This window comes from Bufo bufo, chromosome 4 (genome assembly GCF_905171765.1).
Source record: "Bufo bufo chromosome 4, aBufBuf1.1, whole genome shotgun sequence".
In the NCBI taxonomy this organism is placed as follows: Eukaryota; Metazoa; Chordata; class Amphibia; order Anura; family Bufonidae; genus Bufo; species Bufo bufo.
The window spans coordinates 619,018,434-619,046,290 of record NC_053392.1 but is presented as its reverse complement, the minus strand read 5'-3'; the positions used below and the strand labels follow the sequence as shown (position 1 = coordinate 619,046,290).

Sequence of the window (27,857 nt, the reverse complement as noted above, 5' to 3'; positions counted from 1 at the left end):
TTATGGAAGCACAGGAGGACTAGGGAGCGGTGAATACAGCTCTCCCCGCGCTAGCTCTGTACTCCCCGCTGCTTGGTCTTCTTCTGCAGGCTCTGCGCGCTGTGCTGTGTTCTGCGCACAGCGTGAGGATGTCGGCGTACTTTGTGATCTCGCACTGTGCAACGTCGGGTCACAGCACAGCAGGAAGAGCACTGAATCTCAGGAGGGGCGTCCGGAACAGGAGAGGCGAGTTGATTTTCTATTTCTTTTTGTCTGATCTGAGGACTGATTAACTTGGAGGTTTTATTAACATGGTGTCTGATCTGATGCCTGATTGGGGGGGAGTCTTATAAACATTGGGGGTCTGAGCTGAGGTCTGATAAAAAATATTATTACTCTTGTTTTCCTCCTCTACAACCTAGGTGCGTCTTATAGGTCGAATAATACTGTATACAGTTTTTCTATTTTTTTTAATACTGCAAAAAAAATTTTTAAGTTAAAACGTAACTTTCTTTTCATCTCCATATTCTGACCCCCATAACATTTTCAGTTATGTCTATAAAACTGTGTAAGAGCTCATTTATTGCGGGACGACCTGTAGTTTTTATTGAAACCATTTTGTGGTATGTTTTTTTTCCTTTACAACATTTGTAGTAAGGGATCAATATTTTTAGCTTTAAATACTAGAGGTGTTATCGGATGCAATGATGTCTTTATTTTTGATTATTTACTTTTATTTTAATTTTGGCTAAATGGGGCAATTAGAATTTTTGTATTTAAAAAATAATAATTTTGGCTCCCAACATGCAATCAATAGATTGCCTTTTATATTAAGTATTGGAATTTAAGGAATTACAGAATATAAAGAACAGTATATTACAATACATGCTGCCACCTGCATTGGAATATACAAGTAATAGTCCTAAAAGCCTTCTACTACTATGGGACGCCTTCCCTGATTTCAGCCAGGGAAAAGTGTTCCTGCCCAGAAAGCGCGTGCTTCTGTTTTTTTTTTTACCTTTCAGACGCCGCGGTCACATTTGAACACAGAATCTGAGGGGATTAATGTCTGTGAACGGCATTATCACTGATCACAGACATTAGACTGTATGTCTGCTGCATGGAACTGCAAGCAACCGACGGCTCAGGCACTTGTTCCGGAGAAGACACCATCTTTAGAGACCCAACATCCGCCGTACATGTATGGCGGATGTCTGGAAAGGGTTAAAGGGGACAGTTTAGGGGCCATTTTGCTGCTGACAAGTTCCATTTAATTACAATTAATACAATCTTTTATGACACCAGAAACAATTTGCAAACAACAATAACATGAAATACAGAGTACAGTATACTCCACTGCTGCTGGGGGAGGTCAGTAGAAAGCTCCATTACATCAGTCTGTAGAGGATTTGTAGAAACCTCAGCTTCACCTACCTGATGATCCAGTGGGATATTCGGTTTCTCCTCTGGACAGTCCTGGGAATGTAGAGGACTGGGGCATCTCTCTGGTGGATTTCTCTGACTGGATCCATCTGTAGGAAAACACACGGTGACTGAATACATTGTCTATATCCAATGATGAGTGAATCTGTGATGCCGGCCGGTCCGTGGCTGCTGACATCTCCTTGTTCCTTGAAGGCCGTTGGAGCGTCTACCCAATTCTCTGCTCCGGTGGTCCATACCTGTTGACATTTCATTGTTCTGTCCACAGCGTGCTGATCTGTGGCCAGCTCTTGGCCTGCAGTGGCTTTGTCCGCCTGTAGGGCATGTGCTTCTTCTGGTTCTTAAAGGGCCAGCATGTGTGGCCCTTATCTGTCCACTCTATGGCTAGCCTCCCTGGGATATTTAAGGCACCCTCCCCTGTGGAATGGTGCCTGAGTAAAAGGTTCTAGTTGCTAGTTTCCTGACAAGGAGATCCACTCTTGAGTTCAGTTGCACATTTACACTGCGGACTCACAGCGCAGTACCCGTCCTGAACTTCCAGCACTGCTAGGGTCACATAGCATTATATTGATTTATGATGCCATGTAACCATTAGAGGTCTGGAATGTATTGGATAAGAATGACATAATGATGTCAGTGTTATTCAATACGTTCCAAAACTGTAAGCGTTACATAGCGTCATAAATCAGTATAATGTGACCCCGGCAGTGCTGGGAGGTCAGGACGGGTGCTCCGCTGCGAGTCTGAAGCGTGACACTTGCTCATCTGAAAGCGGCCTTATTCACCTCTGCCTGTTAACTGGATTTAACGTATTGCTACCTGACCTGTGCCTGTTTCTAGTATTGACCCTGTGCTGCCTACTCTGATCTTTGCACTGTTTACTGCATTGCGCAAACGCTCCCTGTCTTTTTTCTACAGTTCTGACTGATCCCTTGGTGCTTTTCTTTGGTATTTCTTGATCCCTGAGGGTCAGCAGCCACTGAACAGAGACTGCTGCCAAAGGTAGTGGCCTGGTGGTTCCCCTGCAGTGATGTCCATATGGATTAAAGGGCAAGTACTGGGGGGGAGGGGGTAATCTAGCTGCTCCTTTAGAAATAGCCCAAGCCAAATCTGTGGCACAGCACATCTACATCCGCACTGTAATTCAAAACTATTCTCTCCTCTACGGTCATGGAAAGGCTCCTCTTACCCAGTGATGTGAGGGACTGGTGATTCTCCATCAAGAATTCCTTGTACAGATCCTTTTGTCCTTCTAAATACTCCCACTCCTCCATGGAGAAATAGACAGCCACATCCTGACACCTTATAGGAACCTGACAACACAAGGATAGTCATTACCAGACCACTACCTTGGCGTTATTGTATAATGTCCCAGCAGCGCTCACCTCTCCGCTCAGCAGCTCAATGATCCTGGTGGTAAGTTCTAGGATCTTCTGCTCATGTATCAGGGAATGAGGTGGAGGCTCGGTGATAGGGCTCTGGGTCCTGCTCCATCCTCCTGACACACGGGGTGTCACACACTCAACAGACGACTTCTTCACTACTGTGTAATCCTGTGTATGGGGAGACGTCGATCACTACAGAGATTCTAAGAATCCTTCACCTTTCCAGACATTTCCGTGTTTTATTACTAGAGATAAGAGTGATGTTACGCAAGACTCTCACCTCTCCCGTTATCAAGGAGATGATCTCCAGGGTGAGGTCTAATATCCTTGCAGCCATGTGGTCTCTGTCCTTCTCCATCCTTGGTGGGTCCTTGATGGAAAGGACCATTGGCTCTAAAAAGAAGAGAGTCCTGCACCTAAGAAATCTGAGGGAAAGAAGGAGGATTGTGAAAAAAATCACATTTTACATGAACTAAAGTGTCTAAAAAATTAAGAATGTACCAATATTGTACAACGGAGGTGACTTAGCTATTGAGGTGTCTTATACATACCAGACTGGTGACCATAATAAATCAGTCAGCCGGCCTCCTGCTATATAGTGAATACAGTGTTACACAGGATGCACACCGCACATACAGCAGCCAGAGCTTATCTTTTTTTAAACTATAAATGTCTTCATTAATGGGATGACTGATAGGAAGTTCACAGAAACTTGATTTGATATGCTTTCTGCAGCCTTTGAGAATTTGAACGTTTTCCAATGTAATGACTCACATTTGGTCTCAGGACTGTGTTTAAAGTGTACCTTAGTTTTCAAAAAACTGCATAATGGCAGTGCATCTTTGTACAGTCTGTGAAGGAACTGTTATGTTTGGGCTTACCTTACATTTATTTTAGCCATATTATCTCTTTTAAGCTGCACAGCTAGATGCATTTCAATCACAAGCAGGGGGTGTCTCCCTTCTACAGGTATTGTACGCAGTAACCTTTTTTCCCTTACTTTCCACTATGTTTTTTTCTAAGGAGCTCAGAAAGCTGATAAAGAGGGATAAATCACACTTACAGAAAGACAGGAGGCTCCTGTGATCTTCAGAAGCTTTGTATAAGCAGTTATTTTACCAGGGTCAGGATCTCAGCTAGCTCTGACACCCCCCCCCCCCCCCCACTTCCTCTCATCTGTCTTCTGGGTCTGGGTAATGTTTCTGTATAATGACTCCTAATTTCTTTGATTGTATTTCGGTCACTGGTATTTAATGTGAAGTAATTGGATTAAAGGAGTTGTGTCATGAACCAGCTGGTGTGAACCCACTGTGCCATGTGTCCTACTGCCTCTTTAGGGCGTTGTCTAAGTGAACCACTCGTTCTTCACAGTACCCCTGATGGTGGGGATAGACTTTCCCGAGGGGAACAACAGGTCACTACCTCTCGAGGATGGCAGGCAGACGAGGCAGCTGGTCCAGGCAGACTAGAAGTACAAGCTTAGTCAGGCAGGCAGAGTCGTTAACAGGAGCAACAGTGCAGGACCGAAGGATGAGGCAGAGGCGTAGTCAGACAGGCAAAATGTCAGGGCAGGCGGCACAGGTACAGGGCAGGCAATCTGGGTCAGCAACAGAAGAGTCAAGGCAAGCAGACAGGAATCAGATGAGTCCAGGAACGAAGTAGAAGTCAGGAATAAACGCGAGTATCAGGAACTAGCAAACACACGGACCTTGACACTGAGGCATCTGGGAGGAGGGCAGAACTACTGAAATATGTGCAGGAGGGCCAGGGTTGGTCAGTGAGGTCACATGACCCAACCCATACAGCCCAGGAAGGGACACGCGCCACCCTTAGCAGAGTGTAGCAAGAACAAACAGCAATCATGCTGTGGCCAGGGCTGAGAGGAAGCTGTGGAGCAGATCCCAGAGCAACAGCACCTATACAGTGACTGGGAATCACTGGCCAGCGATCACCGCTGAGCACGGCACCCTGGAGGTAAGCAGGGAAACAACTGCGCACAGCAGTTGCTGTTACAGTACCCCCCACCTTACGCCCCCTCTTCTTGAGTCTACGACAAGACATAAAGCTTTTTATCAGATCGGGAGCATGAATATTATCTTGCAGCTCCCAATAGCCCTCCTCAGGACCAAAGCCCTTCCAGTCCACAAGATAGTAGGTCTTCTTGCCAGGTTTCTTGATGTCCAAGATGTCCTTGACCTCAAATACCTCGTCAGCATTCTCTGATACCAGAGTGGGAGTAGGAGGAGCCATCGAGAAGTGATTAAGGACCACTGGTTTCAGTAAGGACACGTGTAAGGCATTGGGAATACGCAGAGAGGGAGGCAAACGTAAATTATATGTCACCTCGTTGATCCTCCTCAAAACTTCCAAGGTCCAAGGAACCTAGGAGCAAACTTGAAACTGGGAACCTTTAAGCTAATGTTTCTAGAGGAGAGCCATATCTTATCTGCAGTCCTTAGTGACACACCAAATCTTTAAAAAAAATCCCTAAAAGAAGAATCCGCAGCTGGTACCGCAGAAGATGTAGGAACAGGAAGAGGAGTACGAGGGTGTTGTCCATAAACGACAAAGAAAGGAGAGGATCCAGTAGACTCACTAGAGTAGTTGTTATAGGAGAATTCAGCCCAAGGTAGCAATTGTACCAAGTTGTCATGTTGGGCAGAAACAAAATGTCAGAGATAGTTCTCTAATATTTGAATGACCCTCTCTACTTGCCCGCTGGTCTGGGGATGGTAACCGGAAGAGAAGATCAACTCAATTTTGAGCAGCCGGCAAAGATCTCTCCAGAGCTTAGAGGTAAACTGGATTCCGCGATCGGAAACAATATGCCCAGGTAGACCATGCAAGCAGAATATGTGTCTCACGAACAGGTTAGCAAGTTCAGCAGCCGAGGGCAGACCAGCCAAAGGAACGAAGTGTCCCATTTTGGAGAAGTGGTCTACGACCACCCATATAGCTGTACATCTGGCAGAAGAGGGCAGATCAGTAACAAAGTCCATGGCAATGTGTTGCCATTGGGCGTCAGGAACAAGAAGGCGTAACAACAGCCCGGGTGGTTTGGTCCTGGAGACTTTTTTTTTAGCACAGACAGTACAGGCAGAGAGATAATCACGCACATCCTTGGACAGTGTGGGCTACCAGTAGTGGCGAGACAAAGGTTTTGTGGTCTTGTGGATCCCTGGGTGACCGGCCAGTTTGGAGTTGTGCCCCCAAGCTAAAATACTTCTCCTTTTGGCAGATGGCACGAATGTTCTCCCGGGAGGAATGTATTTTACTAGGACAGGAGCCATTGTGATCAAGCGAGCAGAATCAACAATGTACTGGAGCTCCTCCGGCTGGTCGGAGAAGTCAAATGATCTAGACAGCATTTGCCTTGATGTTCTTCTCAGCCAGTCGAAAGCGCAGCTCAAAATCAAAACGGGAGAAGAAGAGAGCCCATCTTGCTTGGTGAGGGGTCTGCAGATATATGAGGTTCTTGTGATCAGTGAAGAATACTGGATGCTGAGACTCCTCCAATAGATAACACCACTCTTCCAAGGCAAGTTTTATGGCCAGAAGCTCCCGATCTCCTATACAGTAATTCCTCTCAGCAGGAGAAAAGAGTTTGGAGAAGAATCCACATGTAAACATCTTGTCCTTGGACCCTTTCTGTAGTAAAACAGCACCAGCTCCTACAGAGGAGGCGTCCACTTCCAAAACGAATTGGCGGGAGACATCGGGATGACGCAGAACAGGTGCAGAAGCAAAGGACCTCTTTAATTGGACAAAAGCGGCCTCTTCTTCAGGAGTCCAGTCTTTGGCATTCACTCCTTTCTTAGTAGGTGCGGAGATTGGAGACATAAGGGATGAAAACTTTGGGATGAACTTGCGATAGAAATTGGCGATTCCAAGGAAGCGCTGTATAGCAAGAAGATCCTGTGGGCGGGGCCAGTCCATTACTGTATTCAATTTTTCAGAATCCATCTGCAACTCAGCATCCGAGATGATGTATCCGAGGAACGGTACGGTAGATTTTTCAAAGGTGCATTTCTCGAGTTTGGCATGAAGTCGATTTTCTCTCAACTGCTGTAACACTAAACGTACATGCTTCCGGTGAGTGGTCAAATCTGGAGAATAGATCAGTATATCATCCAGGTACACTATTACGCTGACATAGAGCAGGTTCCAGAAGATATCGTCAACCAACTCCCGGAATACCACGGGAGCATTGCACAGACCGAAGGGCATGACGAGATACTGGTAGTGTCCATCACGAGTGTTGAAAGCTGTCTTCCACTCATCGCCCTTTCAAATGCGGATAAGGTTACATGCGCCGGGCAGGTCGAATTTGGTGAAGATCTTAGCTCCCCGGATCCTGTCAAAGAGTTCGGAGATTAGTGGAAGAGGGTATTGATTTTTGACTGTGTCCTTATTCAGACCTCGATAGTCAATACAGGGCCGTAAGGATCCATCTTTTTTCTGCACAAAGAGGAACCCGGCACCGGCAGGTGAAGTGGATTTCCAGATAAACCCCCTCTCGAGATTCTCCTTGATGTAGTCAGACATCGCTTGAGTCTCTGGAAGTGAGACTGGGTAGACTCGACCACAAGGAGGAGTGGCACCAGGCAAAAGGTCAATCGGATAATCATATGGACCATGAGGAGGCAGGGTCTCGGCCTCTTTCTTACTAAAGATGTCCACAAAACTGGCATACTGCTGTGGAAGTCCAGGCAGGTCTACAGATACAGTAGGCGAGGAAGCAGGTTGGACTGCCGCTAAGCGGGTGGAGTGACAAGATGATCCCCAACGCAGAATCTGACCAGAGTGCCAGTCCACAACTGGAGTGTGCTGACGCAGCTAAGGTAGATCAAGGATCACCGGATTCATGGAGGCTGGCAGCACATAGAATGAGATCAACTCTGAATGTAGATCCCCAATTTGTAACTTATGGGGCATAGTAATAGAGAGTACTGGTTCATGGTGCGGTAGTCTATTTACGGAAGCCACTGACAATGGCTTTTCTAGACGGATGGTGGGAAGCCGGTACTAATGGACCAGAGCTTGCTGAATGAAGTTACCGACTGACCCAGAGTCCAAGAATGCAGGCATAGACAGTGTGACTCCCTTGTGAGGGAGAGTCACCGGAACTGAACGTTTCTGAGAGGACTTCTCCTTCTGAAGGACCACCTCTCCAACTGATCCTAGACATTGGCGTTTCCCGGCTTCTGTGGACAATTATACACAAAGTGGGCTTTGCTTTCACAATACAGACACAGGTTCTCTGCTTTGCGACATAAGCGTTCCTGGTCAGACAGTTGAAGGTGCTCTATTTGCATGGGCTCTTCAAGTGGGGTGGGCACTAGAGGAAGGACCGGCCTCGGGAAGTATGGAGCCAAACGAGGTGGTCTTCTGGTGCATGTGACCTGCTTAAAACGTTCCATGAAACGCATATCAATCATTGTGGCCAAGGTGATCAGGTCATTCAGAGTAGACAGATGGTCACGACTAGCTAATTCATCCTTAATCCGGTCAGAAATACCCTCCCAGAACACCGCCAGTTGAGCCTCATAGTTCCATGCAAGTTCGGCAGCCAGGGTACCAAACTGGATGGCGTACTGACCCACAGATGAGGAACCTTGTCATAGATGCAGCAGAGCTGATGCAGCTGAGGTCTGGGCTCTTCAAAGACCAGCTAGAAGGTAGCCAGAAAAAAACTGCAGATTAGTGGTTTCTGGACCTCCATGTTGACAAATAGGATTTTCCCAAGCAAGGGCCTCATCAGACAGCAGGGACACAATGATGGCAACCTTAGACCAGAAAGTGGGAAACTTCTGCCCTTGCAACTCGAGGTGGATCAGGCACTGGTTCAGGAATCCATGACAGGTTTCTGCAGAGGGAGTTCCACACCAGCGACACGCAGATCCGGAATCACCAGTGTGGACATTGCAGGGGTAGCAGCGACTGGCGACCCTGCAGTAGCTGGAGAAGAAATGTCATCCAGACGAGCAGCAACATTTTGCATGAACTGCATCAAGACATCCTGACGTTCGCTCTGGCGCTTTACTTCATGTAACAGTCCATGAACGACAGACTTGGGATGACCAGTGGAGTCCATGGCGTCAGTATACTGTCACGAATCAGCGGGTGTGAGCCCACTGTGCCACATGTCCTACCTCCTCTAAGGGTGTTGTCTAAGTGAACCCCTCGTTCTTCACAGTACCCCTGATGGTGGGGATAGACTTTCCCGAGGGGAAAACCAGGTTACTACCTCTTGAGGAGGGCAGGCACACGAGGCAGCTGGTCCAGGTGGACTAGAAGTACAAGCATAGTCAGGCAGGTGAAGTCGTTACCAGGAGCAACAGTGCAGGACTGAAGGATGAGACAGAGGCGTAGTCAGACAGGCAAAACGTCAGAGCAGGCGGCACAGGTACAGGTCAGGCAATTCGGGTCGGCAACAGGAGAGTCAAGGCAAGCAGGCAGGGATCAGACGGTTAGCAGAACCCAGGAACGAGGTATAAGTCAGGAACACATGTGAGTATCAGGAACTTAGCAAACACAAGGACCTTGACACTGAGGTATCTGGGAAGAGGGCTGAGACACTTAAATATGTGCAGGAGGGCCAGGGTTGGTGAGCGAGGTCACATGACTCCAACCCATACAGCCCAGGAAGGGACACGCGCCACCCCTAGGGGAGTGTAGCAAGAACAAACAGCAAGCATGTGGCAAGGCCTGTGAGGAAGCTGTGGAACAGATCCCAGAGCAACAGCACCTACACAGACAGAGCCCAGGACTGCAGTGGTGACTGGGAAGCACTGGCCAGCGATCACCACTGAGCACGGCAACCGGGACAATGGTGGTAAGCAGGGAAACAGCGGAGCACAGCAGTTACAGGTTGTCTCACTTCAGTAAGTTGCATTTATCATGTAGACAAAATTAATACAAGGCACTTACTAATGTATTGTTATTCTCCATATTGCCTCCTTTGCTGGCTGGATTCATTTTTCCATCACATTATACACACAAAGGCTAGTGCTATTTCCTATATTGTGGAAGCACGACCACCACTGATGGATTGCAGGGTGGTCTGTAACCATGGAAACAATAAGTGTGCTGTATAATGTGATGGAAAACTGATAGCAGACAGCAAAGGAGGCAATATGGATAATAACAATACATTAGTAAGTGCCTTGTATTAACTTTCTCTACATGATAAATGCCACTTACTGAAGTGAGACAACCCCTAATAACTAGTATATTCCAGGGATTCATTCAGACCCTGCGGTGTCAGGGAGATAAACTGGAAGATCCAATCCATCTCTTTTCTACAGAGGCGCTGATAAGATTGTGGCCCCCACTCAACTGGAGTCAGACAAAGAAGTGTTGGGTCCCCATCAAGCACCTGTGCAAAATGTCCTGGTATATCCGTTCTATGTACATTCCCTGTGTGTGATTAGGGAGAGTTCAGGCGCCTTCCCCCAAATTATTGTTTTATTATAAAAAAAATCTTGATACTTACTGTTCACCTCCTTTATTTAGTTTTTTTTAAAACCGCCAGAGTTTTTGGGTAAGTGCTGCCGTTGCCTCCTCTCTATTTTTATTTTTTTTAGATATTTATATTATTATTATATCTTTTGTAATTATTTTACATCTATAAGCGATTGCTTACAGTTTCCACATCCATCCTCCTCCAGGTACCTTATTCTATCTTGTTGGCGCCCTTCTCCCCTCCCCCCACTCTCTGAGTTTTACCCACAGGGTATCCTACTAAACTCCTAATATCTTTTTTATATTTTTTTTATTGACATTAATATCTAATCGGTGGAGGTCCGACACTTGGCACTAGAGATGGCCGGTTCGCAGTGTTCGCCCGCGAACACATGCGATCTGCCATCTTAACTGACAAGTCCAGCGAGGCACAGGTAAGTCCTTACCTGTGCCTGTGCGCGAGCCGATCTGAGATGAAATGCGGTCTCCGGAAGCAGGCAGTTCCGAGAATGGCCTCCGGCGGCCGTTCTCGGAACTGCCTGCTCCCAGAGACCGCATTTCAATTCAGACCGGCTCGCGCACAGGCACAGGTAAGGACTTACCTGTAAGGACTTACCTGTGCCTCGCCGGAATTGTCAGTTAAGATGGAAGATCGCATGTGTTCGCGGGCGAACACTGCGAACTGGCCATCACTGCTTGGCCCCCCCGCTGATCAGCTGTTTATAGAGGAGGCTGTGCCCCCTGCGAGCCCTGCTTCCTCTGTATTACACTGCCCATCGTCCCCCCTGTAGCGGCGGTGTAGTGCGATTACAATTACTTGCTTCATTCAAGTTTATGGAGCGAGTTCTAGTAATTATACTGCTCCTCCGAGACAGGGGACAGCTAAGGGGACAGCACTAATGTGAGGGGGCACTAAGGGGACAGCACTATTGTGAGGGGGCACTAAGGGGACAGCACTATTGTGAGGGGGCACTAAGGGGGCAGCACTATTGTGAGGAGGCACTAAGGGGACAGCACTATTGTCAGGGGGCACTAAGGGGACAGCACTATTGTGAGGGGGCACTAAGGGGACAGCACTATTGTGAGGGGGCACTAAGGGGGCAGCACTATTGTGAGGAGGCACTAAGGGGACAGCACTATTGTCAGGGGGCACTAAGGGGACAGCACTATTGTGAGGGGGCACTAAGGGGACAGAACTATTGTGAGGGGGCACTAAGGGGACAGCACTATTGTGAGGGGGCACTAAGGGGACAGCACTATTGTGAGGGGGCACTAAGGGGTCAGCACTATTGTGAGGGGGCACACATGTTTTCATCCATCATTAATCAACATGAATGTTGAGAAAAAACAAAAAGCCCCATTCCGTCTACATGACGACCTTTGTTGCCGAACATAGTTTGTACTTCTAGTCTATGGTGTCGCACTGTAACATTACGGTTGCCACCTTTCCCAACAAAACATACCGGCCAAGTAGAGCCACATCGTCATAATGTGGTTCCCAGTATTAATAGTGCCCCCATTAGTGGCCCCCAGAATTATTAATGCCCCCATTAGTGCCCGTCCAAATTAAGTGTCCTCATTAGTGCCTCCAGATACACTAATGTCTCATTAATAAAAGTGCCCCAATAATATTAATCCATTATTGCCCACCAGAATTAATAATGTCCCCATAAGAGTCCCCCAGTAACATTAATGCCCCCATTAGTGCCCCCAGAATTACTAATGCTCCCTTCTCTTCTATGTGCTCCTCCAGCATGATGGCGTCCGGCCGGTCCTGTCCTGAGCTACCAGTGAGCAGCGAGTGTTCCCAGCAGCGCCATCAAATGGAGGAGGGGAGTTCTGTTCTTAACACAAGTTGGTGGGGGGTTTAAAGGCTGTGCTATTGGCCCCCACAATGGCAGCGCTCATTAGTAACAGCCCATATAGAAAAATACCGGAAATTATTATTGCTGGTAGAAAATATCACCGGCAGAGGCAGTAAATTACCGGCCGGGGGGCGACCCTACTGGTCATCAGTGTGCGGTAGGTGGGGGCTCGCCTCTATCAGGACCCCACTAATCCTGAGAATGGAGGGGCTGCAGAGCTGCTTTACTGCTGAATCTCCTCCACAGTCCCTGCTCATTAGAGCTCCGGCCTCCGCTGTGCAGGGACAGTGAGGAGAGGACACAGCGCTGCAGCCCCTTCATCTAGAAGAGGTTGTCCCCACCGACCACACACTGACTCCATATCCTAGTGACATCACAGGACAGTGTGTGATGGAAGACCCCTCTAATCCAGGAGAACAGCCCCTCTTACAGGGGTCTGGGGGTCTCCTAATATTCCAGGGGGAGAGCAGACATGTCTGAGGAGAACTCCCCTCCTGACCGTGTGAGCAGAGACTCTCTATGGCCGGTGCTGCCCCCTGCTGGCTGGACCTGCTATATGTCACCTATAGAACCGCTCCATTCTAATAAACCCAGAACCAAGTCCAATAACTGACCTGCAGATCTCTCCTCCTGGGGCTGCAGGACCTGCGATGACGTCACACTGGTCACATGACAGGAAGTGCTGCACAGTGAAAAACCTCCACTGCTTTACTCCACCTCTCATGTGACCGATCACATGACCATGACATCATCAAAGGTCCTGAAGTCACTAGGATATAATGATATATTCCCTTACGTCCTAACCAGTGGCACAGATGGGTATTCTGCCCCTGTGGACTGGTTAGGACAAGTGGAAGTTTTAATGAAATAAAAGAACTGAACATATACACGCCCTCCCTGCTCCCAATAAAGAGGGGCGTGACCCTCAGGACATCGTGTTTTTTTCTGTCCTGCGGACAAGACAGGACGGGTGGTCTACTCCTCCATTCCTAGCGGTGGAGAGAGTGTTTTTATTTCCCTTTGGGAGCGCTTTTTCCGCTCCTTCCATGCCGCCTGAGGTCTAAGGCTCCCTTAGTCTCTGAAGCGTTCAGCCCTACCTCGTTCCGAGGACTGAAGCGGCGGTAACGGCGTCCCGCATGTTCTGCTGGGCGCCGCCATCTTGCTGAAGTGACGTCAGGTGACGTCACTTCCGGTTTTCTCCGGCCGATTGCAGCAGCTTCGGCCGGGGAGTAGTTTCTGTGTTTTGGGTGGTTGTAGGGCTTTTTTGCGCCTTTGCCAGATTTGGGGGGCCCTCTCTGGGGTCCCAGAGGATGTTTTTATATAAGTCTAAGGAAGTAGGCTTTAAAGGTTTACCCCGCCCCTTTAGTGGGCGAAGCTTCTGTTTTGGCGCCCAAACACTCTATTTAAACGTGGTGAGGCTCCAGGTTCAGTCTCCTGGAGCGCAGATTTCTGTCAACCTTGAGATTGTCCGTGTGTGCTGGTTTGCTAGTGCTGTTTACTTGCAATCCTCTGTTATTGCTAATAAGCCTTTTTTCTTTGACCTTGCTAGGATCTTCTGGGTAAAGATCCTGAAGCTTGCTGTTAAAGGTCTTTTTTTCTTTGAATTTATGCTTAATTCATATCTCTTCTATTTTCAGCCATGTCTTCTACCGGGGACGGTGAGCCAGAGCCCAGCAGGAAGACCACTGGCAAGAGATGCCACCTGCAGTGCCATGACTGCCAGATCGTGCTGGAGGACACCTACGCCTTTTCCCGGTGCCCACCCTGTAGGGCCAAGACACTCCCCCAGCAGGAGCCGACGGTCCACGACGTTGTCGATTGGGTAAGGGGCTATATGGAGACCAATATGAACCAAGTGAACGCTTCCATAGAAGAGTTGAAATATGCCCTGGTTTCTAAACGCCGTCGTCCCTCCTCTCCCCTTCAGGATGCGAGAGACAGTTCAGCCTCTTCCTCCTCTGAGGAGGAGGACGGTTTTTCGTATTTTTTTCCGCCGGAAAAAGCCCAGCGGCTACTAAGATCCATCCGGTCGGGGGACCAGGACGTTGATCCGGGGGAAGCCTCATCTTCTGCCTCTAAGGGGCCTAGGGCCTTTAAAGCAGATAGTTCTCTCCTGTCTCTGATGAAGACGGAATGGAGAAATCCGGAGAAAGGTCCAGTGTTGACCAAAAGATTTAAGGCAGTATTTCCGGTCAAAGAGGATCAGGTATCTTCCTGGGGGCCTGTCCCAAAAGGCGGATTGCGGATTGCGCCCTTAGACGCGCTTATTCCTCAGCCTCAGTCGCGATTTCTTCTTCTGAAGTGGCGAATTTCCTAAAGACAAGATTCGCCCAGATTCAATCTGACCTAGACCAGGGGGTCTCTAGGGACGACATTCTGGCCTCATGTAAAACGGCCAGCGTTGCCATAGACTTCCTGTGTGATGCAGCTCCACAACAGTTTAAGCTGGCATCTAAGTCCATGGCTCTCTCAACCGCGGGCAGGTGTCCGCTTTGGATGAAACCATGGAAGGCTGATACGACCTCGAAGCACAATCTTTGTGCCATGGCATACGAACCCGGCAAACTCTTTGGTGCAGAGCTTGACCAAATAATGGAAGGGCTGTCGGACAAGAAGGGCAAGTCCTTTCCCCAGCAGTCCTTTCGTGGTCGGGGCAAAAGGTTTGGTTCCAGGTCGGAACCTCAACCCAGAGCCCAGTGGGATTGGGGCTCCCGTAGAGGAGGAAAATCCTCTCGGGGTTCTAGACCCCCCAAGAAGTCCTCGGTGCTCTGATTACGGGCCTCCCCGAGGCTCTTGGTATTTAGCCGGTCTGACTGGAAATCCCAGGCTCCCTTCTCCCCACATTCCCGTAAGCGGTCGCCTACAGCATTTTCTACCTTGTTGGCAGGATCATATCCAGGACAGTTGGGTCCTGTGCATAATTTCTCAGGGCTACCTCCGGACAAGTTCGTCCAAACAAGGCTTCTTCCCAGCAACAAGCAAGAGATTCTAGAGAATTACGTGCTAGAATACTTTCAGAAGGGGGCCTTAGAAGAGGTTCCTCTCCAAGAGAGGGGAACAGGTATCTACTCCCCAGTTTTTCTGGTACCCAAGAATACCGGAGGTTGGAGGATGATTATAGATTTGAGGTTCTTCAACCGTTTCATAAAACAAAAGAAGTTCCGTATGGAAACTATCCAGTCGGTGACCAATCTTCTTTTGCCGGGAGATTTCTTGGCAACCTTAGACCTCAAGGATGCTTATCTCCATATTCCCATCCATCCTGGGTCCAGAAGATTCTTAAGGATCGCGGTAAACATCGGGGGGGCCCTAAGACATTTTCAGTTTGTAGCCCTCCCGTTTGGGATTTCTTCAGCCCCACATGCTTTCACCAAGGTGGTGGTCTCTGTGGTGGCCGCTCTAAGGCTTCAGGGCCTGAGTATAGTTCCATACCTGGACGACTGGCTCCTCAGAGCTCCTTCCCAAGCGATCCTGTCCCAACACATCCAACAGGCTGTTACATTCCTGCATCAGTTGGGATGGATAATCAATTGGGACAAATCCCAACTTCAACCGGCCACCTTGGTAAGGTTCCTGGGGTTCATGGTGGATTCAGTCAGGATGACGATTCTTCTCACTCACGAAAGAAGGCAATCCGTGCAACGAACAGGTACCAAAACAGGTAACGATTCGAACATGGATGAAGATGTTGGGACTAATGTCTAATGTTATTGTCATCGAATCTCCTGGAGATCAGAGCGATCAGACTAGCTCTTTTTCTTTTGCTCCCTCCATTCGAGGGAAGGCCGTGAAGATACAATCAGACAGCATCACCGCTGTACTATATATCAACAAGCAGGGAGGCACGAGGTCACAAAGTCTCCTGAGAGAGATAGGGGTGATACTGGATTGGGCAGAAATGAACCTCACCCACTTGTCAGCCGTTCACATCTGCGGAGTTCACAATGTGATCGCGGACCGCCTGAGCCGAGGTCTTCCAACCGGAGAATGGTCACTTCATCCAGAGGTCTTCAAGGAGATAACGGTGGAGAGGTATTGCTCCCTTTACAGGGAGGACAACCCGGTGGCTATAGATGCTCTGTCAATCCCATGGAGGTTCAGGCTGGCCTACATCTTCCCTCCAATTTCCTTGACACCAAGGGTCTTGATGAAAATCAGGCAGGACCAAGCGTCAGTCATTGCCATTATCCCATACTGGCCGAAAAGAGCTTGGTTTACCCAACTCTTACAGATGAGTCTGGGTCAATTTCTGAGGCTTTCCCCAGAGAGAGTACTGGTGTCGGGGGACACCCAGATCTCCTCAAATCTTCAAATGTTCAACCTGACGGCCTGGAGGTTGATCAGTCCCTTTCCAAGGATAGAAGGGCTATCAGGGTCTGTCTTGAGAACCTTAGAGCACTCCAGATCAGAAGCTACCAATAAGGCCTACTTCAGAATCTGGAAGATTTTTTCATCCTGGTGTACTAGGCATCAGGAAACATCCACTGAAGCTTCCATCCTGATAATCTCCAATTTCTACAAGACGGTCTGGACAAGGGGCTATCACCCGCTACCCTTAAAGTGCAGATTTCAGCAATCTCTGCTTGTCTCAACAGAGCTGTTTCTCAAGACCCCCTTATCAAGAGATTCCTGAAGGGAGCCTCAAGATTAAAGCCTACAGTAATCAGACCTATCCCTGTTTGGGATTTATCGGTCGTGCTCAGGGGGTTATCATCTCCCCCCTTTGAGCCCCTAGAGGAGGCGAGATTCAAGTTCCTGACCTGGAAGATCACCTTCTTGTTGGCTGTTACCTCTGCAAAGCGAGTTGGGGAACTCCAGGCTTTTTCTGCCTTTGAGCCTTATACAAAGTTCCTGCAGGATCGGGTACTTCTCAAATTTTGGCCTACTTTCATTCCAAAGGTTCCTTCCTTTGACAATATCAACCAGGTGATCTCCCTGCCAACTTTGGCTCCACCCCCCTCCTCTGAGGAAAGAGGGCTCCATACCCTCTACATTTCGAGATGTCTTAGGATTTACCTGGAACGCTCCAAGGTATTTAGGAAGGATGAAAACCTTCTTATCCTTTTTTCCGGTACCCATAAGGGGAGGAAAGCCTCTAAGCCCTCCATCAGTCGTTGGATTAAAGAGGCAATTCGGGAGTCTTATATGTCTCAGGGCTCGGAGCCCTCTGAATTTGTAAGGGCCCACTCTACTCGAGCAGTGGCCACTTCTTTTGCCGAGAGAAGCTTGATCCCATTGGACGTGATCTGTAAGTCAGCTTCTTGGAGTTCTCACTCCACTTTTATCTCACACTATAGAGTGGATGCTAGAATACATAGTTATTCCTCATTTGGCCGGACAGTGTTATCTTCCGCCAGGCATGAGGACCCTCCCATGGGGGTTTCTACTTGCTAAATCCCCATCTGTGCCACTGGTTAGAACGTAAGGGAATCATTAATTTCTAACGATAATTTGTTTTCCCTTAGTCCTAACAGTGGCACACAAATTTCCCCCCCTTTTTAGTTTTATCGTAATTGTGGTTATTTTTGTCTACTTGTAATTACACGATGTCCTGAGGGTCACGCCCCTCTTTATTGGGGGCAGGGAGGGCATGTATATGTTCAGTTCTTTTATTTCATTAAAACTTCCACCTGTCCTAACCAGTCCACAGGGGCAGAATACCCATCTGTGCCACTGTTAGGACTAAGGCAAAACAAATTATCGTTAGAAATTAACGAATATCGGTAGTATCTAAACTCTGTGAGCTGTCGGGACCTTCAGATGAGGTCATGATCCCAAACGCCTAAAACAGGCATAGAAAATGATGAATGAGATGGGCCTGCCGACCTGTCCCCTTCCCACACCATGCCCACTTTTTTAGACCTGGTGTGAGCGGGGAAAAGTTGCAGATTGTGGTGCATCTAACCTTTGCTCTGCAATCTGCGCCAGAAATACGCCTAATATAGGCATAATTAAGATAATAAATGACCCCCTATGTCTATATTCAGGTCAATTTATCCAAAACCAGACTAAACAAGTAAGGATAGACGAATCTAAATGTTTTAGTCCTAAACCGAATGGATCGGTCAGCCGGTATTAAGGTCTGGCTGTCTTGGTAGGTTATATACAAAGCTTAGAACACAAATGTTTGCTGCAGTCCAAATGCAGAGGAGAGATTTTTATTGGAATGGCGCGGTGTTTGCCGTCTCCGGTTACCTTACACATTCACACATGTAATGAAGGTTATAATCTCTATGTTGAGAATATCTGGAATAACACTCATGGTATATGCAGGCGGTCTCCTAGTCTTTCTTGGGGTCATGCTAGTCCTATTAAAGTGATTCTGTCACCTCTTTTTAGCCTATAGAGATGCGGACATGCACGGCTAGATCGCCGCTAGCATGTCCGCAATATACCTGTCCTATATCTCTGAGTGGTTTTATTTAGGGGAAAAAAAGATTTTATATATATTTATATCAGCCTGGTAAGGAGCCCAAGGGGCTGTACTAACCGTTCTGGAGCCCAGCCATGCCCCTGTCATGGCTGAGGATGGGGGAAACCCTCAGCCGTGCGATGTCCATAAGAAGTATAGCTGTTAGGCCAGGACAGGAATCAGGGAGCCGGTCACCTCCTATCACATCCCTACTTCTGACCCTGTCTCCTAGCCGTATGAGCCAACCCTGATGGTGGGAGGGCTCATACACTGGAACCTGTAATTCCTACTAGCCCTCAGGGTGACCCTGGACTAGATGCAGGGTAAGACGACCTGTTCCTCCTAGACACGGAGCAACAGGAGTCTCACTGGCCAAGCTATAAAGGAGAAGGGAAACATATACAGACATATGGCAATGGCAGGTAGTTGAAACTAGTATCACACCTACCTGCCACAGACACACAGACTGGAACCCGTGCAAAAATGCTGCAGTCCACAACAACATAGACGGACACAGCACACACCACACATCAGACAGGAACCCAGGACCATACGCTGCAATAACGATAGAGACACCACTAGACCTATAATATAAAAAGAACAATAAATGTCTAACATAGGTTTATGACCACAAGGGTGGCCCTCACTGGCAGATGATATAAGGGACCAGGAGGGTGCCTCCAGCTTACAAACAAGGCTGGAGTACCCCTCAGCTTCTGGTCTCCAGAAAGGCTTTATAGCCCAAAGTAGCCACACCCATACTCAGACACACCCAGTGTTCACACAGAAAGAAGGGAATTAACCCTTCTCACACCAGGGAAGGGAAGACCACAACTTAAAGGGAAATACGCACACAATTACCCTGCAGCTGTTACCGCAGGCAACGACATGCGTGGCAACCGTGTCCTGGGAGTCGGCCAGAAGGCCGAGACACTACCAGCACATGTAAACAATACAACACGTTGCCACGGGCAGCCACAGGCGAAGGGAAGTGTCAGTGCACACACACAAACCTCGTGCACACCAAACCTATAAAAAGGCACACCTACAAAGACAGGTTGCCAGGTGCAACCGCATGCAGATTGCAGCAAGCTGCCAAGCAACAGCTCAGGCTGCTATGCTGCCAAGTACATAAATAGAGCATGTTGCCAACGGCAATCACAAGTGAGGCAACATACAAGCGGCCCTCACCTGTGGTTGAAACAACCAGACGAGACTGCAGGCAACAGCATGCAGTTAAGAGTCACGACCATGACCATGGTCGTGACAGCCCCCCTGTTAAGGAGCCCAGCATCGGCTGTAACCAGCAATCTCTTCCTTGCTTACGAAGTCAGATCGCCGCAATCTTGCGATGCTCGAGCTCGCGCATGCGCTGTGTCGGCATAGTGTTCCTTCCCTGTGCTGGCATCAGCCTAAGGGAACGAACTGCACATGTGCGAGCTCGCGCACCGTGAGATGACAGCGATCTGAGGAGATTGCTGGTTACAGCCGATGCTGGGCTCCAGAACGGTTAGTGCAGCCCCTTGGGCTCCTTACCAGGCTGATTTACATATATATAAAATCATTTTCCCCCCTAAATAAAATCACTCAGAGATATGGGACAGGTATATTGCGGACATGCTAGCGGCGATCTAGCCGTGCATGTCCGCATCTCTATAGGGTAAAAACAGTTGACAGAATCCCTTTAAGGCCTCATGCACATGAACATGTGCCACCCGCGCCATGCACTGGGGACCACAAATTGCGATCCCCAATGCATGGGCACCATCCTAGTGGCCGGCGTTGTCAGATGCAGACCCATCCAACTTAAATAGCTCGTGATCCACCCGCACCGGAAAAAAACAGAGCATGTTCTATTGTTTTTAGGTGCAAAGACACGGACTGAAATGCCACAGAAGCACTCAGTAGTGCTTCCGTGGCCTTCTGCTCCATATTTCCAGATTGCAGACCCATTCGAGTTATTGGGTCCGCATCCATGATATGTGGCACACACGGCCGGTGTCCGTACATTGCTGACCTGCTGTTTGCAGTCCCCAATATGGGCACAGCCGGCACACTTTCATGTGTATCAGCCCTAAATCAAAGGGAAATTCTAATCTTTGCGGAAGCAGAAATGTTATAACCAGAACAAAATTTATACTTGTCCCTACAACGGGCCGAACATTTCTAAGGTTCCCTTCAGTGGCGGATCCAGAGCCTGGTCTCGGGAGGGGCACTTTCAGATTATTTTCTGTCCGCCGCCACAAAACAATGGTGCTTATAGAACAGACTACACAGTGTAGAGGTATACTGTATATTGTGTGGCACAGTGTAGAGGTATACTGTATATTGTGTGACACAGTGTAGAGGTATACTGTACATTGCGTGGCACAGTGTAGAGGTATACTGTATATTGTGGGGCACAGTGTAGAGGTATACTGTATATTGTGGGGCACAGTGTAGAGGTATACTGTATATTGTGGGGCACAGTGTAGAGGTATACTGTATATTGTGTGGCACAGTGTAGAGGTATACTGTACATTGCGTGGCACAGTGTAGAGGTATACTGTATATTGTGGGGCACAGTGTAGAGGTATACTGTATATTGTGTGGCACAGTGTAGAGGTATACTGTATATTGTGTGGCACAGTGTAGAGGTATACTGTATATTGTGTGGCACAGTGTAGAGGTATACTGTATATTGTGTGGCACAGTGTAGAGGTATACTGTATATTGTGTGGCACAGTGTAGAGGTATACTGTATATTGTGTGGCACAGTGTAGAGGTATACTGTATATTGTGTGGCACAGTGTAGAGGTATACTGTATATTGTGTGGCACAGTGTAGAGGTATACTGTATATTGTGTGGCACAGTGTAGCGGTATACTGTATATTGTGTGGCACAGTGTAGAGGTATACTGTATATTGTGTGGCACAGTGTAGCGGTATACTGTATATTGTGGGGCAGAGTGTAGAGGTATACTGTATATTGTGTGGCACAGTGTAGAGGTATACTGTATATTGTGTGGCACAGTGTAGCGGTATACTGTATATTGCGTGGCACAGTGTAGGCTATATGTGTATAACAAACATATTTCACATGAAAACGTACAATTACTTGACTTGGCCCTTGGGGATCTCGGACACCACTTCACCACTTTGGCCGGGGGCTCGGTGGAGCTGATGTTGTGTTTTATCCTAATGAGAAAGATTTCATAATAAGGATTTGGAGAAGGGGCAGAGGGATAGCAGAGCAGGGAGAAGCTGGTGCTGCTACTAGGGGGTCATACCATGGGGGAGTAATAAAGCCCACCATAATGCCCCCCCCCAGTAGAAATAATTCTCCTTATAATGTGACAGTGCAAAAAATACCCCCTTGTAATGCCCCCAGGTGAGCTAATGTCCCCATAATGTGCCAGTATAAAATACCCCTATATAGTGCCCCCAGTAAATGCCCCCATAGTGCTCCACACCCTCCTTCCTCCTAGTGCCCCCAATAATGTACCAGTATAAAATGCTCCAGTAGATGCCCTCAGTGTCCCCCATAATTATAAAATTGTCCCCCAAAGTATAAAATACCCCTTCTTAGTGCCCCCCATAGATGACCCCATAGTACCCCTCTCCCCCCTTCCCTATAGTACCCACCATAATGTGTCCCAGTATAAAATTGTACTGTACAGAGCCCCCCATATAAAACACCCCTTCTTTGTGGCCTCAGTATATGCCCCTATAGTGCCCCCAATTATGTGCCAGTATTAACAGCCCCCTCATGTGCCAGTATTAACAGCCCCCCATGTGCCAGTATTAATAACAGCCCCCCCCATGTGCCAGTATTAATAACAGCCCCCCCATGTGCCAGTATTAATAACACCCCCCCATGTGCCAGTATTAACAGCCCCCCATGTGCCAGTATTAATAACAGCCCCCCGATGTGCCAGTATTAATAACAGCCCCCCAGTGCCAGTAATAACAGCCCCCCTGTGCCAGTAATAACAGCCCCCCTGTGCCAGTAATAACAGCCCCCCCTGTGCCAGTAATAACAGCCCCCCCTGTGCCAGTAATAACAGCCCCCCCTGTGCCAGTAATAACAGCCCCCCTGTGCCAGTAACAACAGCCCTCCTGTGCCGGTAAAAGTATTGTATATATAAAAATAAAAAAAAACACATACTGACCTCCATGTCAGCGATGCGATGCAGGCCTCTTCCGGCCTGTGTCCCACGCTGTACGGCTCAGGCGGCGGCGCGATGACGTCATCGCGCCGCCTGCACCAGCCTCTGATAGGCTGCCGGCCTCATGCCTGCAGCCTATCCGAGGAAGGGAAAGGGACACGCCTCTCCCTCCCCTGTCTCAGCACAGCCATCTATATCGCTGTCCTGAGGACGGCGATACAGATGACTATGGAGGTGAGCGCTTCCACAATGGAAGCGCTCATCTCCCTGTGCCCCGCCGCCGCCAGCTCGGGGGGGGAAATTGCCCCGTTGCCCCCCCTGGATTCGCCACTGGTTCCCTTTGGATAGAACAAAATCCACCTTTATGGTCATCACAGTAAAATGGTTCAAAGTAATGACATCTGCAGAACACCCTCCGACCATAGAAAGTGTGTATCTGACGACCACAGACAGCCTTATAGGGAGGCCAGCGGTGGGACAATAAGGGGGAGATTTATCAAACTGCAGTAAAGTAGAACCGGCTTAGTTCCCCATAGCAACCAATCATTTTTCACAGCTCCTTTGCAAACTGAAAGGTGGAATAGTATTGGTTGTTAGGGGGAACTAAGCCAGTTCTACTTTACACCAATTTAATAAATCTCCCCCTGAGTCTTTAATCTGCTTCTTTATTGTGTTGCCAGACATAACTATCAATACTTACGGTATATTGAATACCTTCATATGAATGCAACGACCTGTGTGGAGGTCAATGGGTGTAAATCACCAATGATAGATCTATTTAGAGGCACCAGTCAAGGTTGTCCTTTGTCGCCCCTATTGTTTAATCTCTCCATAGACCCCCTTCTGCGTCACTTATTGTGAACTCCGGCTTTTGAGGGACTCTGGGTGGGTGCTAGAGAACTGAAGGTAGCGGCATTTGCTGATGATATCTTGCTTGTAGTCACCAACCCCAAACAAGTCAAGCATGGCCTCATACGAGAACTGGAAATCACAGGGAGTCTGTCGGGCTCCACTATTAATTGGGACAAGACAGAGGTACTGCTACTCCGCGGCCCTTCCAAATCACTATGGTCCTTAGCCTTTCCCTGTCAGTGGAAAACTGACTCTTTAAAGTACCTGGGAACATTCATAACGAGACACCCGGCTAAATTATATAGATTCATCATCAATCTCTATATTAATAACCTGGAATCCACATTAGGTAAATGGAAAGATTTGACTCTATCATACTTAGTAGTAGCCAATTTAGTTAAAATGGTGGAACTTCCACGGCTTCCTTATCTTTTTCATAACCTCCCAATATACAGTTAGGTCCATATATATTTGGACACTGACACAAATTTAGTTTTTATTATTTGTTTACTAAAACATATTCAAGTTATAGTTATATAATGGATATGAACATAAAGTCTTTTAGCTTTCATTTGAGGGTATCCACATTACAATTGGATGAAGTGAAAGTGGAGCTAAAGCTTGGGGGGACCAGACCGGAGGAGACATTATGGAAGTGTAATGCATTTTGGCTACAAATCTTAGGTGACCTTTCAGGTATGGCTGACTCCATTAAAGAATACCTTACGTTTAATGTGGGTACGGCGTCCCCGCATGCTATATGGGATGCTATGAAAGCATATCTAAGGGGGCTATTGATCAAGTCTATTAGCGCACATAAAACCAGATCTAGGGAAGCGGTTGATAGGGCGCATAAAACGGTGGCGGAAGAGGCATTTGGGGTTACACCCTCCCAGGCCTATAGTGAGGCATTGAGAATGGCACAGGAACAACTGAGATGTCATCTATTAAAGGTTGCAGACAGGAAACAAAGCTTTTATAAGCAACGCTTGTTTGCTGAAGGCGAAAAAGTGGGACATATGCTATCTGGTATTTCTAGGGCTCAGAAAGGGTCATCATGTATAACCGAATTGTTGGATCCCCCAAGGAAGTCATGCATAGATTCGGGAGATATCTTGGGAGTGCTTGAGGGATTCTATTCCTCACTCTATACCTCTAGAGCCTCTGAATTGGAGGAAGAGTTATTAAGATTTCTTGAGGAGGCAGACCCATCTTCACTGACGGTAGAAGATAAATAAAATGTTAGAGGAGCCTATTGCTCTGGAGGAGTTGGAGGAGGCCCTTAAAAATATGGCTAATGACAAAGCCCCGGGTTCGGATAGTATCCCAGTAGAAATATACAAGAGCTTTAAGGGAGTGATGTTCCTAGAACTGTTAAGGGTTTTCAATTACTCGTTGGAGGTAGGCTCTCTCCCGTCTTCTATGCAGGAGGCCCTAATAGTAGTGATTCCAAAGCCAGAAAAGGAACCGAGATATACCGACTCGGACAAGCAGATATCCCTAACGGCAGATGTTAAAATATTGTCAAAGGTCTTGGCAAATGTCTGTCTAAAGTGATTTTGAATATTATTTATCCAGATCAGACAGGCTTAATGCCCCAGAAATCTACGGCTATTAATATTCGTAGAGTATATACCAGTATACAGATCGCGGCAGATAACTATGGAGATAGGGCAATTCTGTGACTTGATGCTGCCAAGGCCTTTGATAGTGTGGAGTGGGGATATCTTTGGGGTAAGTTGAAATGTATGTGATTTGGACAGCGATTTATTAAATGGGTTAAGGTCCTATTGTCATGGATGAGATTTGCAGATAGCTGGAACCAATAAATAAACGAGCGACTGGCTTGATCCCAAACTAAGGAGCTTATAGGTGAGCCCTATAAAACCCTAAGAGCTCTCCCTGACTGCTATGCACATACAGGGGTCTCGATGGTAGACGATTGCATGCCCATGTACCTAAGCCTGTGTGACACCTGAAAACCCTATAATAGTGAGGGGACACGACCACCGGCTCCCTGCACTTAATACGGAGGGAGTCAGGGTCACCTAGAATCAAGCCAGCAAGCAAGCACAATAAAGTAAAGGACTTATCTGAGCAAACAGCAGACACAGCCTCCAGCAGTGAACACTTCATCCAGGAAGTAGTATAAACAACAAAGTGAGGCAGTATGGGAGGGAATATAAAGGAAGACGATTATGTCTAAATAAGTGACACCTGGCAGAAGGAAAGGAGATGAGAAAGTGAAACCAAAACAAAGAACATCATGCAAGAGGTAGAGAAGAATGTCTGCCAGAGCTTCTCACAGAACTGGCGGTGACAGTACCCCTCCCTCTACGGGTGGACTCCGAACACCAGAGCCCACCTTCTCAGGATGAAACCTATGGAAAGCCCTGATGAGACGAGTGGCCTTAATGTCCGCCACTGGGACCCACATCCACTCCTCAGGACCATAACCCTCCCAATGAACGAGGTACTGAAGAGAACCGCTGATAATGCGAGAATCCACAATCCTAGTGACCTGAAATTCAAGATTACCATCAACAATAATCGGAGGAGGAGGCAAAGAGGAGGGTACAGTGGGTTGGACATAAGGTTTTAATAGGGACTTGTGAAAAACATTATGGATCTTCCAAGTCTGAGGAAGATCAAGAGGGAAGGCAACGGGATTGATGTCGGACAAGATCTTGTAAGGTCCAATAAACAGGACCCAACTTCCAGGAGGGAACCTTCGGATTGATATTCTTTGTAGACAACCACACCAGATCACCCACATTCAGGTCCGGACCAGGCACACGTCTCTGTCATGCCCTGCTCAGACTATGTGCGGAGGTCTGCCAGATTAGCAGCACGTGTCTAGTCATTTGTTTTGTTTTGGAGTCGTGCTGGATCTGCCTCCCTTCAGGTGCACGGTGGGGTCGTGGGTTTAAATTACTCTCACTCCCAGTGTACCGTGCAGGCTATAGCTTCTGTCAGACTGTGGAAGCAAGCAAGGAGGAATTGGCTGTTCCTGCTCAGATAAAAATAAGTTGGTTTCTGATTTCTTTGGTTTGCTGTCTTGGGTGTTTGAGTGACGTCTGTCCCCTCCAGGTTCTGAGGGAGCAGGCTGCCCCTTTTCCCCTTTCACCATCTCAGGGATTCTAGGGTATTTTCAGCCCAGGCACGAGGACACATTATTCCCACCTTCAGGGTCTCAATGTGGGCAAAGCAGAATAGGGAAAGCTGTTAGGGATTTGCTAGGAGGTGACCTATATCTCTCACTCATCCTCTTCAGTTTACCCTGAATCTTTTGCCAAATAAATGACAAAGACAAGGAAAATCTCTCCTCATCAGGTAAACCAGAAGACCCCTTTCCAGAGAATGTCCCAAACTGCGGATGAAACCCATATGCACCAAAAAATGGTGACTTATCAGAGGACTCCTGGCGACGGTTATTTAAAGCAAACTCAGCAAGGGACAAAAAAGAATACCAATCCTCCTGATTCTCCGCCACAAAACAGCGCAGATATGTCTCCAGATTCTGATTGACACGTTCGGTCTGACCATTCGACTGCGGGTGAAAAGCAGAAGAGAACGACAACCGAACCCCCAAGCGAGAACAGAAGGCCTTCCAGAATCTGGAAACAAATTGCATGCCCCTATCAGAAATGATGTCTGAAGGGATGCCATGCAATTTAACAATATGATCAACAAACGCTTGCGCCAGCGTCTTAGCATTGGGTAACCCAGGAAAGGAATGAAATGTGCCATTTTGCTAAAACGGTCCACTACCACCAGAATCAGTCTTCCCCGAGGAACGAGGCAGGTCCGTAATGAAGTCCATGGACAGATGCGTCCAAGGACGGGAAGGAATGGGTAACGGGAGGAGAGAATCCGATGGCCGTGAATGAGGGACCTTGGCAGGTCTCGCAGGCTGCCACAAAACCCTCAACCGTCTTACGAAGAGCCGGCCACCAGAATCTCAGAGCAATGAGATCCACTGTGGCTCTACTGGGTGCCCAGCAAGGACAGTATTGTGGTGCTCCTTAAAAACCTTGTGTCGTAAAGCGAGAGGCACAAACAACCTCCCAGGAGTACAAAGATCAGAAGCCTCTGCCTGGGCTGCCTGAACCTCTGCCTCCAAATCAGGATAAAGAGCAGAGACGACCACCCCTTCAGCCAAAATGGGACCCGGGTCTTCAAAGTTCCCCCCTCCCGGAAAACAACATGACAGGGCATCCGCCTTAACATTTTTAACCCCAGGGCGGAACGTGACAACAAAATTAAACCTAGAAAAGAACAAAGACCATCTGGCCTGTCTCTGGGTCAG

At 47.9% G+C, this 27,857-nt stretch overlaps 1 long non-coding RNA gene across 1 annotated transcript; it reads right to left on the bottom strand.

Annotated features, from left to right (window-relative positions):
* Window positions 1–2,945: 2,945 nt before the first annotated feature.
* LOC120999735 lies at window positions 2,946–12,792 on the bottom strand. The gene is made up of 3 exons (XR_005778595.1): window positions 12,751–12,792; window positions 3,088–3,232; window positions 2,946–2,975 (listed from the first exon to the last, which is right to left on the bottom strand). It is a non-coding gene; the product is annotated as an uncharacterized LOC120999735 (long non-coding RNA).
* Window positions 12,793–27,857: the final 15,065 nt, after the last annotated feature.